Here is a 12620-nt window from a genome sequence, read left to right as displayed (position 1 = left end):
AGATTGTGATCTCCTGGGGTCAGGGATGATGGGAGTGATACATTGTATGTAATAAGAGATTAGATTGTGATCTCCTGGGGTCAGGGATGATAGGAGTGATACATTGTATGATAGGAGATTAGATTGTGAGCTCCTGGGGTCAGGGATGATGGGAGTGATACATTGTATGATAGGAGATTAGATTGTGAGCTCCTGGGGTCAGGGATGATGGGAGTGATACATTGTATGATAGGAGATTAGATTGTGATCTTCTGGGGTCAGGGATGATGGGAGTGATACATTGTATGTGATAGGAGATTAGATTGTGAGCTCCTGGGGTCAGGGATGATGGGAGTGATACATTGTATGATAAGAGATTAGATTGTGATCTCCTGGGGTCAGGGATGATGGGAGTGATACATTGTATGATAGGAGATTAGATTGTGATCTCCTGGGGTCAGGGATGATGGGAGTGATACATTGTATGATAGGAGATTAGATTGTGAGCTCCTGGGGTCAGGGATGATGGGAGTGATACATTGTATGATAGGAGATTAGATTGTGATCTCCTGGGGTCAGGGATGATGAGAGTGATACATTGTATGTGATAGGAGATTAGATTGTGATCTCCTGGGGTCAGGGATGATGGGAGTGATACATTGTATGATAGGAGATTAGATTGTGATCTCCTGGGGTCAGGGATGATGGGAGTGATACATTGTATGATAGGAGATTAGATTGTGATCTCCTGGGGTCAGGGATGATGAGAGTGATACATTGTATGTGATAGGAGATTAGATTGTGATCTCCTGGGGTCAGGGATGATGGGAGTGATACATTGTATGTGATAGGAGATTAGATTGTGATCTCCTGGGGTCAGGGATGATGGGAGTGATACATTGTATGTAATAAGAGATTAGATTGTGATCTCCTGGGGTCAGGGATGATAGGAGTGATACATTGTATGATAGGAGATTAGATTGTGAGCTCCTGGGGTCAGGGATGATGGGAGTGATACATTGTATGATAGGAGATTAGATTGTGATCTCCTGGGGTCAGGGATGATGGGAGTGATGATACATTGTATGATAGGAGATTAGATTGTGAGCTCCTGGGGTCAGGGATGATGGGAGTGATACATTGTATGATAGGAGATTAGATTGTGATCTCCTGGGGTCAGGGATGATGGGAGTGATACATTGTATGATAGGAGATTAGATTGTGAGCTCCTGGGGTCAGGGATGATGGGAGTGATACATTGTATGATAGGAGATTAGATTGTGATCTCCTGGGGTCAGGGATGATGGGAGTGATACATTGTATGATAGGAGATTAGATTGTGATCTCCTGGGGTCAGGGATGATGGGAGTGATACATTGTATGTGATAGATTAGATTGTGATCTCCTGGGGTCAGGGATGATGGGAGTGATACATTGTATGATAGGAGATTAGATTGTGATCTCCTGGGGTCAGGGATGATGGGAGTGATACATTGTATGTGATAGGAGATTAGATTGTGATCTCCTGGGGTCAGGGATGATGGGAGTGATACATTGTATGATAGGAGATTAGATTGTGAGCTCCTGGGGTCAGGGATGATGGGAGTGATACATTGTATGATAGGAGATTAGATTGTGAGCTCCTGGGGTCAGGGATGATGGGAGTGATACATTGTATGATAGGAGATTAGATTGTGATCTCCTGGGGTTAGGGATGATGGGAGTGATACATTGTATGATAGGAGATTAGATTGTGATCTCCTGGGGTCAGGGATGATGGGAGTGATACATTGTATGATAGGAGATTAGATTGTGATCTCCTGGGGTCAGGGATGATGGGAGTGATACATTGTATGATAGGAGATTAGATTGTGATCTCCTGGGGTCAGGGATGATGGGAGTGATGCATTGTATGATAAGAGATTAGATTGTGATCTCCTGGGGTCAGGGATGATGGGAGTGATACATTGTATGTGATAGGAGATTAGATTGTGAGCTCCTGGGGTCAGGGATGATGGGAGTGATACATTGTATGTGATAGGAGATTAGATTGTGATCTCCTGGGGTCAGGGATGATGGGAGTGATACATTGTATGTAATAAGAGATTAGATTGTGATCTCCTGGGGTCAGGGATGATAGGAGTGATACATTGTATGATAGGAGATTAGATTGTGATCTCCTGGGGTCAGGGATGATGGGAGTGATACATTGTATGATAAGAGATTAGATTGTGATCTCCTGGGGTCAGGGATGATGGGAGTGATACATTGTATGATAGGAGATTAGATTGTGATCTCCTGGGGTCAGGGATGATGGGAGTGATACATTGTATGATAGGACATTAGATTGTGATCTCCTGGGGTCAGGGATGATGGGAGTGATACATTGTATGATAAGAGATTAGATTGTGATCTCCTGGGGTCAGGGATGATGGGAGTGATACATTGTATGATAGGAGATTAGATTGTGATCTCCTGGGGTCAGGGATGATGGGAGTGATACATTGTATGTGATAGGAGATTAGATTGTGATCTCCTGGGGTCAGGGATGATGGGAGTGATACATTGTATGTAATAAGAGATTAGATTGTGATCTCCTGGGGTCAGGGATGATGGGAGTGATACATTGTATGATAGGAGATTAGATTGTGAGCTCCTGGGGTCAGGGATGATGGGAGTGATACATTGTATGATAGGAGATTAGATTGTGATCTCCTGGGGTCAGGGATGATGGGAGTGATACATTGTATGATAGGAGATTAGATTGTGATCTCCTGGGGTCAGGGATGATGGGAGTGATACATTGTATGATAGGAGATTAGATTGTGATCTCCTGGGGTCAGGGATGATGGGAGTGATACATTGTATGTGATAGGAGATTAGATTGTGAGCTCCTGGGGTCAGGGATGATGGGAGTGATACATTGTATGTGATAGGAGATTAGATTGTGAGCTCCTGGGGTCAGGGATGATGGGAGTGATACATTGTATGTGATAGGAGATTAGATTGTGAGCTCCTGGGGTCAGGGATGATGGGAGTGATACAGTATATGATAGGAGATTAGATTGTGAGCTCCTGGGGTCAGGGATGATGGGAGTGATACATTGTATGATAGGAGATTAGATTGTGATCTCCTGGGGTCAGGGATGATGGGAGTGATACATTGTATGTGATAGGAGATTAGATTGTGATCTCCTGGGGTCAGGGATGATGGGAGTGATACATTGTATGTGATAGGAGATTAGATTGTGATCTCCTGGGGTCAGGGATGATGGGAGTGATGATACATTGTATGATAGGAGATTAGATTGTGAGCTCCTGGGGTCAGGGATGATGGGAGTGATACATTGTATGATAGGAGATTAGATTGTGATCTCCTGGGGTCAGGGATGATGGGAGTGATACATTGTATGTGATAGGAGATTAGATTGTGATCTCCTGGGGTCAGGGATGATGGGAGTGATACATTGTATGATAGGAGATTAGATTGTGAGCTCCTGGGGTCAGGGATGATGGGAGTGATACATTGTATGATAGGAGATTAGATTGTGAGCTCCTGGGGTCAGGGATGATGGGAGTGATACATTGTATCATAGGAGATTAGATTGTGATCTCCTGGGGTCAGGGATGATGGGAGTGATACATTGTATGATAGGAGATTAGATTGTGAGCTCCTGGGGTCAGGGATGATGGGAGTGATACATTGTATGATAGGAGATTAGATTGTGATCTCCTGGGGTCAGGGATGATGGGAGTGATACATTGTATGATAGGAGATTAGATTGTGATCTCCTGGGGTCAGGGATGATGGGAGTGATACATTGTATGTGATAGGAGATTAGATTGTGATCTCCTGGGGTCAGGGATGATGGGAGTGATACATTGTATGTGATAGGAGATTAGATTGTGATCTCCTGGGGTCAGGGATGATGGGAGTGATGATACATTGTATGATAGGAGATTAGATTGTGAGCTCCTGGGGTCAGGGATGATGGGAGTGATACATTGTATGATAGGAGATTAGATTGTGATCTCCTGGGGTCAGGGATGATGGGAGTGATACATTGTATGATAGGAGATTAGATTGTGATCTCCTGGGGTCAGGGATGATGGGAGTGATACATTGTATGATAGGAGATTAGATTGTGATCTCCTGGGGTCAGGGATGATGGGGGTGATACATTGTATGATAGGAGATTAGATTGTGAGCTCCTGGGGTCAGGGATGATGGGAGTGATACATTTTATGTGATAGGAGATTAGATTGTGATCTCCTGGGGTCAGGGATGATGGGAGTGATACATTGTATGTGATAGGAGATTAGATTGTGATCTCCTGGGGTCAGGGATGATGGGAGTGATACATTGTATGATAGGAGATTAGATTGTGATCTCCTGGGGTCAGGGATGATGGGAGTGATACATTGTATGATAGGAGATTAGATTGTGATCTCCTGGGGTCAGGGATGATGGGAGTGATACATTGTATGATAGGAGATTAGATTGTGATCTCCTGGGGTCAGGGATGATGGGAGTGATACATTGTATGTGATAGGAGATTAGATTGTGAGCTCCTGGGGTCAGGGATGATGGGAGTGATACATTGTATGTGATAGGAGATTAGATTGTGATCTCCTGGGGTCAGGGATGATGGGAGTGATACACTGTATGATAGATTAGATTGTGGTCTCCTGGGGTCAGGGATGATGGGAGTGATACAGTATATGATAGGAGATTAGATTGTGAGCTCCTGGGGTCAGGGATGATGGGAGTGATACATTGTATGATAGGAGATTAGATTGTGATCTCCTGGGGTCAGGGATGATGGGAGTGATACATTGTATGATAGGAGATTAGATTGTGATCTCCTGGGGTCAGGGATGATGGGAGTGATACATTGTATGTGATAGGAGATTAGATTGTGATCTCCTGGGGTCAGGGATGATGGGAGTGATACATTGTATGATAGGAGATTAGATTGTGATCTCCTGGGGTCAGGGATGATGGGAGTGATACATTGTATGATAGGAGATTAGATTGTGATCTCCTGGGGTCAGGGATGATGGGGGTGATACATTGTATGATAGGAGATTAGATTGTGATCTCCTGGGGTCAGGGATGATGGGAGTGATACATTGTATGATAGGAGATTAGATTGTGATCTCCTGGGGTCAGGGATGATGGGAGTGATACATTGTATGATAGGAGATTAGATTGTGATCTCCTGGGGTCAGGGATGATGGGAGTGAGTATGTGATAGGAGATTAGATTGTGAGCTCCTGGGGTCAGGGATGATGGGAGTGATACATTGTATGTGATAGGAGATTAGATTGTGATCTCCTGGGGTCAGGGATGATGGGAGTGATGATACATTGTATGATAGGAGATTAGATTGTGAGCTCCTGGGGTCAGGGATGATGGGAGTGATACATTGTATGATAGGAGATTAGATTGTGATCTCCTGGGGTCAGGGATGATGGGAGTGATACATTGTATGTGATAGGAGATTAGATTGTGAGCTCCTGGGGTCAGGGATGATGGGAGTGATACACTGTATGATAGATTAGATTGTGGTCTCCTGGGGTCAGGGATGATGGGGGTGATACATTGTATGTGATAGATTAGATTGTGAGCTCCTGGGGTCAGGGATGATGGGAGTGATACATTGTATGATAGGAGATTAGATTGTGATCTCCTGGGGTCAGGGATGATGGGAGTGATACATTGTATGATAGGAGATTAGATTGTGATCTCCTGGGGTCAGGGATGATGGGAGTGATACATTGTATGATAGGAGATTAGATTGTGATCTCCTGGGGTCAGGGATGATGGGAGTGATACATTGTATGTGATAGATTAGATTGTGAGCTCCTGGGGTCAGGGATGATGGGAGTCATACATTGTATGATAGGAGATTAGATTGTGAGCTCCTGGGGTCAGGGATGATGGGAGTGATACATTGTATGATAGGAGATTAGATTGTGATCTCCTGGGGTCAGGGATGATGGGAGTGATACATTGTATGTGATAGGAGATTAGATTGTGATCTCCTGGGGTCAGGGATGATGGGATTGATTGTGATCTCCTGGGGTCAGGGATGATGGGAGTGATACATTGTATGATAGGAGATTAGATTGTGAGCTCCTGGGGTCAGGGATGATGGGAGTGATACATTGTATGATAGGAGATTAGATTGTGATATCCTGGGGTCAGGGATGATGGGAGTGATACATTGTATGATAGGAGATTAGATTGTGATCTCCTGGGGTCAGGAATGATGGGAGTGATACATTGTATGATAGGAGATTAGATTGTGATCTCCTGGGGTCAGGGATGATGGGAGTGATACATTGTATGATAGGAGATTAGATTGTGATCTCCTGGGGTCAGGGATGATGGGAGTGATACATTGTATGTGATAGGAGATTAGATTGTGATCTCCTGGGGTCAGGGATGATGGGAGTGATACATTGTATGTAATAAGAGATTAGATTGTGATCTCCTGGGGTCAGGGATGATGGGAGTGATACATTGTATGTGATAGGAGATTAGATTGTGAGCTCCTGGGGTCAGGGATGATGGGAGTTATACATTGTATGATAGGAGATTAGATTGTGATCTCCTGGGGTCAGGGATGATGGGAGTTATACATTGTATGATAGGAGATTAGATTGTGATCTCCTGGGGTCAGGGATGATGGGAGTGATACATTGTATGATAGGAGATTAGATTGTGATCTCCTGGGGTCAGGGATGATGGGAGTGATACATTGTATGATAGGAGATTAGATTGTGAGCTCCTGGGGTCAGGGATGATGGGAGTGATACATTGTATGATAGGAGATTAGATTGTGATCTCCTGGGGTCAGGGATGATGGGAGTGATACACTGTATGATAGGAGATTGGATTGTGAGCTCCTGGGGTCAGGGATGATGGGAGTGATACATTGTATGTGATAGGAGATTAGATTGTGAGCTCCTGGGGTCAGGGATGATGGGAGTGATACATTGTATGATAGGAGATTAGATTGTGATCTCCTGGGGTCAGGGATGATGGGAGTGATACATTGTATGATAGGAGATTAGATTGTGATCTTCTGGGGTCAGGGATGATGGGAGTGATACTTTGTATGATAGGAGATTAGATTGTGATCTCCTGGGGTCAGGGATAACGGGAGTGATACATTGTATGATAGGAGATTAGATTGTGATCTCCTGGGGTCAGGGATGATGGGAGTGATACATTGTATGATAGGAGATTAGATTGTGATCTCCTGGGGTCAGGGATGATGGGAGTGATACATTATATGATAGGAGATTAGATTGTGATCTCCTGGGGTCAGGGATGATGGGAGTGATACATTGTATGATAGGAGATTAGATTGTGATCTCCTGGGGTCAGGGATGATGGGAGTGATACATTGTATGTGATAGGAGATTAGATTGTGAGCTCCTGGGGTCAGGGATGATGGGAGTGATACACTGTATGATAGATTAGATTGTGGTCTCCTGGGGTCAGGGATGATGGGAGTGATACAGTATATGATAGGAGATTAGATTGTGAGCTCCTGGGGTCAGGGATGATGGGAGTGATACATTGTATGATAGGAGATTAGATTGTGATCTCCTGGGGTCAGGGATGATGGGAGTGATACATTGTATGATAGGAGATTAGATTGTGATCTCCTGGGGTCAGGGATGATGGGAGTGATACATTGTATGTGATAGGAGATTAGATTGTGATCTCCTGGGGTCAGGGATGATGGGAGTGATACATTGTATGATAGGAGATTAGATTGTGATCTCCTGGGGTCAGGGATGATGGGAGTGATACATTGTATGATAGGAGATTAGATTGTGATCTCCTGGGGTCAGGGATGATGGGGGTGATACATTGTATGATAGGAGATTAGATTGTGATCTCCTGGGGTCAGGGATGATGGGAGTGATACATTGTATGATAGGAGATTAGATTGTGATCTCCTGGGGTCAGGGATGATGGGAGTGAGTATGTGATAGGAGATTAGATTGTGAGCTCCTGGGGTCAGGGATGATGGGAGTGATACATTGTATGTGATAGGAGATTAGATTGTGATCTCCTGGGGTCAGGGATGATGGGAGTGATGATACATTGTATGATAGGAGATTAGATTGTGAGCTCCTGGGGTCAGGGATGATGGGAGTGATACATTGTATGATAGGAGATTAGATTGTGATCTCCTGGGGTCAGGGATGATGGGAGTGATACATTGTATGTGATAGGAGATTAGATTGTGAGCTCCTGGGGTCAGGGATGATGGGAGTGATACACTGTATGATAGATTAGATTGTGGTCTCCTGGGGTCAGGGATGATGGGGGTGATACATTGTATGTGATAGATTAGATTGTGAGCTCCTGGGGTCAGGGATGATGGGAGTGATACATTGTATGATAGGAGATTAGATTGTGATCTCCTGGGGTCAGGGATGATGGGAGTGATACATTGTATGATAGGAGATTAGATTGTGATCTCCTGGGGTCAGGGATGATGGGAGTGATACATTGTATGATAGGAGATTAGATTGTGATCTCCTGGGGTCAGGGATGATGGGAGTGATACATTGTATGTGATAGATTAGATTGTGAGCTCCTGGGGTCAGGGATGATGGGAGTGATACATTGTATGATAGGAGATTAGATTGTGATCTCCTGGGGTCAGGGATGATGGGAGTGATACATTGTATGTGATAGGAGATTAGATTGTGATCTCCTGGGGTCAGGGATGATGGGAGTGATACATTGTATGATAGGAGATTAGATTGTGAGCTCCTGGGGTCAGGGATGATGGGAGTGATACATTGTATGATAGGAGATTAGATTGTGATATCCTGGGGTCAGGGATGATGGGAGTGATACATTGTATGATAGGAGATTAGATTGTGATCTCCTGGGGTCAGGAATGATGGGAGTGATACATTGTATGATAGGAGATTAGATTGTGATCTCCTGGGGTCAGGGATGATGGGAGTGATACATTGTATGATAGGACATTAGATTGTGATCTCCTGGGGTCAGGGATGATGGGAGTGATACATTGTATGATAGGAGATTAGATTGTGAGCTCCTGGGTCAGGGATGATGGGAGTGATACATTGTATGATAAGAGATTAGATTGTGATCTCCTGGGGTCAGGGATGATGGGAGTGATACATTGTATGATAGGAGATTAGATTGTGATCTCCTGGGGTCAGGGATGATGGGAGTGATACATTGTATGTGATAGGAGATTAGATTGTGATCTCCTGGGGTCAGGGATGATGGGAGTGATGATACATTGTATGATAGGAGATTAGATTGTGATCTTCCTGGGGTCAGGGATGATGGGAGTGATACATTGTATGATAGGAGATTAGATTGTGATCTCCTGGGGTCAGGGATGATGGGAGTGATACATTGTATGATAGGAGATTAGATTGTGAGCTCCTGGGGTCAGGGATGATGGGAGTGATACATTGTATGATAGGAGATTAGATTGTGATCTCCTGGGGTCAGGGATGATGAGAGTGATACATTGTATGTGATAGGAGATTAGATTGTGATCTCCTGGGGTCAGGGATGATGGGAGTGATACATTGTATGTAATAAGAGATTAGATTGTGATCTCCTGGGGTCAGGGATGATAGGAGTGATACATTGTATGATAGGAGATTAGATTGTGAGCTCCTGGGGTCAGGGATGATGGGAGTGATACATTGTATGATAGGAGATTAGATTGTGATCTCCTGGGGTCAGGGATGATGGGAGTGATACATTGTATGTGATAGATTAGATTGTGAGCTCCTGGGGTCAGGGATGATGGAGTGATACATTGTATGATAGGAGATTAGATTGTGAGCTCCTGGGGTCAGGGATGATGGGAGTGATACATTGTATGATAGGAGATTAGATTGTGATCTTCTGGGGTCAGGGATGATGGGAGTGATACATTGTATGATAGGAGATTAGATTGTGATCTCCTGGGGTCAGGGATGATGGGAGTGATACATTGTATGATAGGAGATTAGATTGTGATCTCCTGGGGTCAGGGATGATGGGAGTGATACATTGTATGATAGGAGATTAGATTGTGATCTCCTGGGGTCAGGGATGATGAGAGTGATACATTGTATGTGATAGGAGATTAGATTGTGATCTCCTGGGGTCAGGGATGATGGGAGTGATACATTGTATGATAGGAGATTAGATTGTGATCTCCTGGGGTCAGGGATGATGGGAGTGATACATTGTATGATAGGAGATTAGATTGTGATCTCCTGGGGTCAGGGATGATGAGAGTGATACATTGTATGTGATAGGAGATTAGATTGTGATCTCCTGGGGTCAGGGATGATGGGAGTGATACATTGTATGATAGGAGATTAGATTGTGATCTCCTGGGGTCAGGGATGATGGGAGTGATGATACATTGTATGATAGGAGATTAGATTGTGAGCTCCTGGGGTCAGGGATGATGGGAGTGATACATTGTATGATAGGAGATTAGATTGTGATCTCCTGGGGTCAGGGATGATGGGAGTGATACATTGTATGATAGGAGATTAGATTGTGAGCTCCTGGGGTCAGGGATGATGGGAGTGATACATTGTATGATAGGAGATTAGATTGTGATCTCCTGGGGTCAGGGATGATGGGAGTGATACATTGTATGTGATAGGAGATTAGATTGTGATCTCCTGGGGTCAGGGATGATGGGAGTGATACATTGTATGATAGGAGATTAGATTGTGAGCTCCTGGGGTCAGGGATGATGGGAGTGATACATTGTATGATAGGAGATTAGATTGTGAGCTCCTGGGGTCAGGGATGATGGGAGTGATACATTGTATGATAGGAGATTAGATTGTGATCTCCTGGGGTTAGGGATGATGGGAGTGATACATTGTATGATAGGAGATTAGATTGTGATCTCCTGGGGTCAGGGATGATGGAGTGATACATTGTATGATAGGAGATTAGATTGTGATCTCCTGGGGTCAGGGATGATGGGAGTGATACATTGTATGATAGGACATTAGATTGTGATCTCCTGGGGTCAGGGATGATGGGAGTGATGCATTGTATGATAAGAGATTAGATTGTGATCTCCTGGGGTCAGGGATGATGGGAGTGATACATTGTATGTGATAGGAGATTAGATTGTGAGCTCCTGGGGTCAGGGATGATGGGAGTGATACATTGTATGTGATAGGAGATTAGATTGTGATCTCCTGGGGTCAGGGATGATGGGAGTGATACATTGTATGTAATAAGAGATTAGATTGTGATCTCCTGGGGTCAGGGATGATAGGAGTGATACATTGTATGATAGGAGATTAGATTGTGATCTCCTGGGGTCAGGGATGATGGGAGTGATACATTGTATGATAAGAGATTAGATTGTGATCTCCTGGGGTCAGGGATGATGGGAGTGATACATTGTATGATAGGAGATTAGATTGTGATCTCCTGGGGTCAGGGATGATGGGAGTGATACATTGTATGATAGGACATTAGATTGTGATCTCCTGGGGTCAGGGATGATGGGAGTGATACATTGTATGATAAGAGATTAGATTGTGATCTCCTGGGGTCAGGGATGATGGGAGTGATACATTGTATGATAGGAGATTAGATTGTGATCTCCTGGGGTCAGGGATGATGGGAGTGATACATTGTATGTGATAGGAGATTAGATTGTGATCTCCTGGGGTCAGGGATGATGGGAGTGATACATTGTATGTAATAAGAGATTAGATTGTGATCTCCTGGGGTCAGGGATGATGGGAGTGATACATTGTATGATAGGAGATTAGATTGTGAGCTCCTGGGGTCAGGGATGATGGGAGTGATACATTGTATGATAGGAGATTAGATTGTGATCTCCTGGGGTCAGGGATGATGGGAGTGATACATTGTATGATAGGAGATTAGATTGTGATCTCCTGGGGTCAGGGATGATGGGAGTGATACATTGTATGATAGGAGATTAGATTGTGATCTCCTGGGGTCAGGGATGATGGGAGTGATACATTGTATGTGATAGGAGATTAGATTGTGAGCTCCTGGGGTCAGGGATGATGGGAGTGATACATTGTATGATAGGAGATTAGATTGTGATCTCCTGGGGTCAGGGATGATGGGAGTGATACATTGTATGTGATAGGAGATTAGATTGTGAGCTCCTGGGGTCAGGGATGATGGGAGTGATACATTGTATGTGATAGGAGATTAGATTGTGAGCTCCTGGGGTCAGGGATGATGGGAGTGATACAGTATATGATAGGAGATTAGATTGTGAGCTCCTGGGGTCAGGGATGATGGGAGTGATACATTGTATGATAGGAGATTAGATTGTGATCTCCTGGGGTCAGGGATGATGGGAGTGATACATTGTATGTGATAGGAGATTAGATTGTGATCTCCTGGGGTCAGGGATGATGGGAGTGATACATTGTATGTGATAGGAGATTAGATTGTGATCTCCTGGGGTCAGGGATGATGGGAGTGATGATACATTGTATGATAGGAGATTAGATTGTGAGCTCCTGGGGTCAGGGATGATGGGAGTGATACATTGTATGATAGGAGATTAGATTGTGATCTCCTGGGGTCAGGGATGATGGGA

The sequence above is a fragment of the Hyla sarda genome, unplaced genomic scaffold (genome assembly GCF_029499605.1).
Source record: "Hyla sarda isolate aHylSar1 unplaced genomic scaffold, aHylSar1.hap1 scaffold_67, whole genome shotgun sequence".
Lineage (NCBI taxonomy): Eukaryota > Metazoa > Chordata > Amphibia > Anura > Hylidae > Hyla > Hyla sarda.
The sequence above is the reverse complement of the archived record's forward strand: the minus strand, read 5'-3'. Positions refer to the sequence as shown.